The sequence below is a fragment of the Crocuta crocuta genome, unplaced genomic scaffold (assembly GCF_008692635.1).
Source record: "Crocuta crocuta isolate KB4526 unplaced genomic scaffold, BGI_CrCroc_1.0 scaffold115, whole genome shotgun sequence".
Lineage (NCBI taxonomy): Eukaryota > Metazoa > Chordata > Mammalia > Carnivora > Hyaenidae > Crocuta > Crocuta crocuta.
The window spans coordinates 2,935,126-2,940,992 of record NW_027530575.1 but is presented as its reverse complement, the minus strand read 5'-3'; the positions used below and the strand labels follow the sequence as shown (position 1 = coordinate 2,940,992).

At 47.5% G+C, this 5,867-nt stretch overlaps 1 pseudogene; it reads left to right on the top strand.

The window, feature by feature from the left end:
• The first annotated feature begins 729 nt into the window (after nucleotides 1–729).
• Nucleotides 730–2,819, top strand: LOC144234624 (zinc finger and BTB domain-containing protein 39-like; annotated as a pseudogene).
• The last annotated feature ends 3,048 nt before the right edge of the window (nucleotides 2,820–5,867 follow it).

The following is a 5,867-nucleotide window of genomic DNA, read 5'->3' as shown; positions in this document are numbered from 1 at the left end:
TCATTATGATAGACAGTAACAGGATGCTCTGGGAAGAGCTCTGTATTATATGGGTGGTCATAGAAATAATCTCTGAAGAGATGACATTTATGGCAAAAGATGAAGTGTTTTGTTCGTTTTGTTTTGTTTTTAGTTTTTAATGCTTTGTGAAACGCTGGGGAGAGAACAACTCCAAGTCTTAGGACCTCCGTGGTGAAATTCTCTAAGCTGAAAAGAATTGAAAATGACCAGTGTGATGAGTGTATATTAAACAAAAGGAAAGAATGGGCAAAGAGGCCACTGTGAGAATAAATAAAGCTCAGATCATAGAAGACCCTGTAGAACATGTAAAAAGAATTTTGATTGTAAGTGATGAGAGAGGATAACAATAGGCGTAACTGAATAAGTCATATTACTTTATTTTTTTTAAAAAAGATCGCTGTGGCAGCCACAGAGAAATACGTTTGGAGTAGAATGAGAGAGACAGCTGGGAGATGTGTTAGGAAGCTCCTACAAGTATCCGGGCCAGAGATGAGTGGGGTAGGGAGAAGAGTTGACAGATAGTATTTGCAGAGGACCTTGAGGTCTCCGTTACCACTTAAGAAATATTCACTATAAGGGCGCCCCCTCCTGGTCGGGTCGGGCCAGGCAGGGCGGGCCGGCTTTTGTGTGAGGTGGCGATGATGGTGCTCAGGCCCAATGGAGCTCTATAAACCGTGCTGATAAGAGGGCAGCTCCCTAGGGGCCTAGATGGGCATGAGGATCAAACTGCAAAGCAGTAACCACCCCAACAGCCTGCTGAAGAAACTCAGTGAAGTATCGGATCTGGGAGATCATGCGGGACATCACCACTGTGGTGGGGATCTACTCCTTCCTGGCCCACTAAGCTGTGCTAGCTGGATACTTACAGAACCTTTTCCTGAATTTTTGGCTTCATGCTGCCAGGACCTAAGTGGTGGACTTTATCACCCCCGTCAACCTTGAGAAGATTCTGGCAGCACATTTGTCCACACATCAGAGCTCTTGACAGACCTGATCAACACTGGAGTCCTCCATGAGGTAACTGTCTGGGCCTGTCACTCCACTTTCCTGTCCTAAGGAGCACTGCTGCAGCGAAACCCTGGACCAGAACCAGTGGTACCCATACTTGTAGCTCAGCAGAATGCAACCACCCCTTGAAGAACTCCGGGATGATGGGGAGCAATTTGGTCCTAATAGGAACTATGTGTTACCTAGCAATGGTGCAGGAAGTTATAAAGAAGAATAGAGAAATATCACTAATGACTCCAACCATAGCTTGTATTTGCTGCAGCAGCCACTGCCCCCAAAGGCAGAGGACGATGATGCTCTTTCTCCCTTCACCTAGTATGATGACGCAGCCAGTCAGAGGCACCGTCAGCATGGCCACCCAAATCAGCACCAGCTCCTGCCAGCCATACAAAGTTCAGAGCAATGGAGACTTCAGTAAAAATAGTTCAGTCACTCCTGACAATGCAAATAGACAGTCACCACTGGAACCAACTCCTGTGTGAGCAATAGCAACCACTCCAAAGATCCAGGCTTTGGGAAGATGGATGAGCTCCAGCTGGAGGGCCCAGGGGATGATGATTTGTAGTTTGAAGATCCCACTGGAGTGATAGGCATCGCCAAGGAGGTGATTGAGTTGAGTGATGATAGTGATGAGCTGACTTTTAGACCGAGTGATAACTGAGATGATAAGGCCGTGCCCTGCTGGGTGTGAAGAAAGTTCTAGAGCATAACATTCAGTTGACCTGACAGCATGCTCATGACCATGTGGACCTGCTCCTAAGCAAGTGCAAGTTCTGTGAGACCAGCTTCTAGAACCAAAACTCCCAGGGGACCTATGTTCTGTCCCACAATGGTATTTTTCTATTCTCTTGCAACATGTGTCAAACTAAGTTCATTACCAAGTGGCAGCTGACCCTCCACTGATGGGATGAAACACTTGAGAATGACATCACTGTCTACCCCAATGCTCCTCTACCTAAGAATCTGGGTTTGTCTTCAGGCACAGCCTCTAAGAGTTGAAATGTGCTGCCTGTGGGAAGGGAAGGCACTATCCAAAGATTTGCACATGGCCCTGGGCCACATCCATGACCATCTCAACTTGGAAGGGCCGGGCCTGAGTACCTGTGACCAGCACTACCTTAACCTCTGCAGCCTCCTATGGCACATGCTCTCCCATCTCGGTATTTCATCCTCTCCTCCTCTGTCAGTGTGAAAAGCTTTGTGGACTGTCATCTCCTAGAGAAGCACTAGCTGTGCACCGAAGCCTGGAAGACACACTTTTCCACCACTGCTTGTGCAGCCAGAGATTCAAGTGGGAGGCTGTGTGTCGCTACCATGACAGCAGCACAAATACAACAGAGGCCTTGATGCACGGCCCGATTTGGGGCCAGAGCACACAGCCATGCAGAAGTGGAGGCTGCCAGCAGAGGAGCTCCTGAGTGACGAGCTGGCTCTGCAAGGCCAACCCAACAACATCAAGTGCAGCTGCAAGGTTGGTGGCAAAAGGTTTGCACACAAGTGAGTTTGACAACCTCTGGTGGATCCACACAAACAAGAAATTGTACCATTGTACGGTATATACAGAAGGCCGTGCGCCTCCTGAAGACACACCCAAGGGCCCTTGTACTGCTGCATCTGTGTCCCTGCAAGCTCCACCCTTCACCTCGCGAGCAAGCGTGCTGCCATGCACAAAGGCAGCCTCTTGCTTGACGTCACCATTGCGTAGAGCATCTCGTACCTTCTCCATTGCCAAGGGGCAAAAAAGAAACTGGACAGCTGCCTGGATGCCAGCAGAGCCAAAGGAGCTCTGAGTTTCTAATGGCTTTTGTTCCCTGTTCAACTGAAGTTTTAATTTTGTCTTTTTGGGAATTCTGTTCTGTCTTGTGTTTAAGGAAGACAAAAGAGGAAATAGCACCATGATCTGTTACAGTTTTGGGGAAGCAGCGGCCCTATCATGTTTACCTCCTTACCTGTTCTTGCCCGTGAAGGGCTGTGGTTTTTTCTTCCTTTGAGGCTAGTTTGGGGATCTTGTCAGGCAATTGGCTTCACCTAGACCACCTTCCCCAACCTACTGATAGGTTTGATGCTGCTAAGAATCCAACCAATAGCCTTCCTGAATAGTGGAGGTGGAGAGAGGTTTTCACTAGGGGTGTTATAGCCAGATTTCTGCTGGGACAGCAGCTATGAGAGAGATTTTTGGGAACGTGGTCATTCAGAAAAGACTAGTCAGCAGGCCAGCTCCCCTCAGGGTCCAGGCCCAGGCTCAGCTGGGAAAAGGCAGATGGGCTGGAGTTGCCTGCTTGTACCAATGCTCTTACCTGCTGATTGGACAGTAAAATCTTTTGGCAGCTAGATCCAAACTCGAAACAAACTTCCTGTGTAGGTCAGAAGGCTTTGGGATGAATCTTCGCCAGCCAGAGAGGCACCCTGCAGCACCATCTGAAGCAGCAGCCTAGATGGACAGGAATGGAGGTTCCCTTTTTCTCCTTAGTTCCAAAGAAACATGGTTTTATGGAGTGATGGCCCAGCAGGTCAGGCCTTCCCTGTGGGGTAAAAAGGACAGGGAGCCACTTTGACTTACTAACCTGGCATCTAGCTATCTTAATTGCCCTTGAGTGTCCTGGTGGAGAAGTGGGGATGTCTCTGACCGCAGCAGCCTTGCCTTCATTTATATCTAGTCTCCCACCTGGAAGTGTGTTTGGCCTATAGTGTAGCTGAGAAGACCTCATGAGGTGGGAGAGCAGTGGACTGTGAGCCCTTCAGGATTTAAGAGACCCAAGTAACTGGTAGTATGTAGAGGGATGTGTGTTCTGTCTGTCCCAGTCAGGTAACCTGTCACTTATTTTGTGCTAATTGGGCATGAGTTTTGGCCGTTCACCTTTGACTTGCTAGAATTTATCCTGATCTGTCTGTTATTCAATCCCCACCAGGGGGCACTAATGGACAGCTTCTGGTTCAGGCCCTCCCTGGGTGGCAGGGGAATGCATGTACCCAGTCTTTGGGGCTGGTTGGCTTTGTTCTTACTTGATTTTTCAGGGGGTCTTGCCCAAAGAAAATTTGAGGGAAAGGGTCCTTAGATCTCACATATTCACACGGTGGTACCTCAGTAACACACTACTTCACCCTGTTTAGCTGAGCTCTGGGAGTCTCCTGGCCTTGGACGTAAAACATTGCCCTTGATGGGACTCAGCAGAATCTCAGGGCTGTCCCACAAGCAAGTGGTTTTAATGAACTCACAAAGCCTTTTTGTACATTAGTACTTATTTTTGCTTTTGTATACATATCACCCAGCATCTCTTTTGGATAAGTGACTTCAGGAAAACGTGTTTCTCCCCAGCAAGAATCCATATTCCAGGGGACAGCTCTGACCAGAGATTTGGAAAGCAGGGGCTAGAAATAGTGGGGAGAGGGGAAAGGTGTCAAATGTTTAAACAAGAAAATTCTTTACTTTCTCTCCAGATAGTCTCTTTTAGGATAAATGCAGAGAACCCTTTGGGTAATGGATATAAGTTCTAGAAAGTTGGAGCTTGTTGAATTCAGGACTTTCATCCCCATTCCTTCCTGTGATTGATCCTTCCCAAACTTGGAAAGCTATATACTAAGACATATGGACAAACCAAAGCTCCGCCCCCTTTGGATCTGGTGCCCTTCCCACAGCCCTAAATTAATGTAGCCTGCGTGGAGCTGCATGGCTTTCTGGTGGGGTCAATGTTACATGGAAGACTTCATGCAAGTGGCCACTTCCCCCTTCTACACCCTCCTTGCTAAATGTTCCCTTGGGTCATTCTTCTCAGGAAAGCTGTGCTGAGACTTTTCTTCCCTGACTGGCATCCCCCTTTGTTCCCCACACTGGCCATTAGAGATTCAAAAACGAAAATGTGTAGAAAACTACAGTCACAAATCTGCTAAGTTTTCAAGCCCGAGGGATCCCTCCCAGACAGTTGGTGAGGACCAACGTTTGAATAGTCAGATTTGAGGGAGGAGGTATCTACCAGAACATAACCAGGTAGCTGAGAATGGATCAGTGTGCTTGGTGGATGCTGGGTTGTCTCTATACTTAACCTGAAACTGTGAATTTTCCCATTTTGCCAGTAAACCAAAAACAAAACAAACAAAAAAAACAACCTTTGAAATTTTGCCCCTGAAACAGCAAAAACTACCCCATGATCTACCACCTGAGGTCCAGTGGTTGAACAGGTGGTCTGGTTGAGTGCAGTCAGATGTGTCGCACAGTCAGCCACTCATGAGCCAAACTCACTGGCCACACCCTATTCCTCTGCAGGTCCCCATAGTCACACCTGACCCCACCCCCCATTTGGAGTCCTGTTTGCTTCCTCTGTATCCAGCACACCTTTCTCTGAATTGTTTACTTGAAACATTGTATTGTGGCAAAGAGCACTTTGGGATAACTGGCAGAAGGTATTCATTTTATTTTATTTTTTTCAACCTTCTGTTTACTTAATTTTGTTGCCGCCTCTGCCCTGCAGCCCAGGTGAGCTCCTGCTGTATTGTTCCAAGGCTCTGTTTGACATTTGAATGTCTTTTTTTCCCCCCATTTTTTTGTTCTGTACTCAAGGGCAGCTACATAATTTTCGGAACCCTTTGTTTAAAAATTAACAGTTTTAAAAGGGTGTCTGTAGAGCACGAGGCTGTTCCCAGTCTGTTCCTTAAAGGAAAAGGGTAATGCTTACAGGGCACGCTGGAATAAACAGCAAAGGCTGCTTATGGTGGGGGAGGGAGTCTGTACCCTGCCTCTCTTGTGACTGATTGATGGCTCACTGATGCCACCACACCACTGGGGAAGCTCTGCTGTACCCTAGAATTGGTCCCAAGTTTCAAGATTCCATGGAGTCTCTATA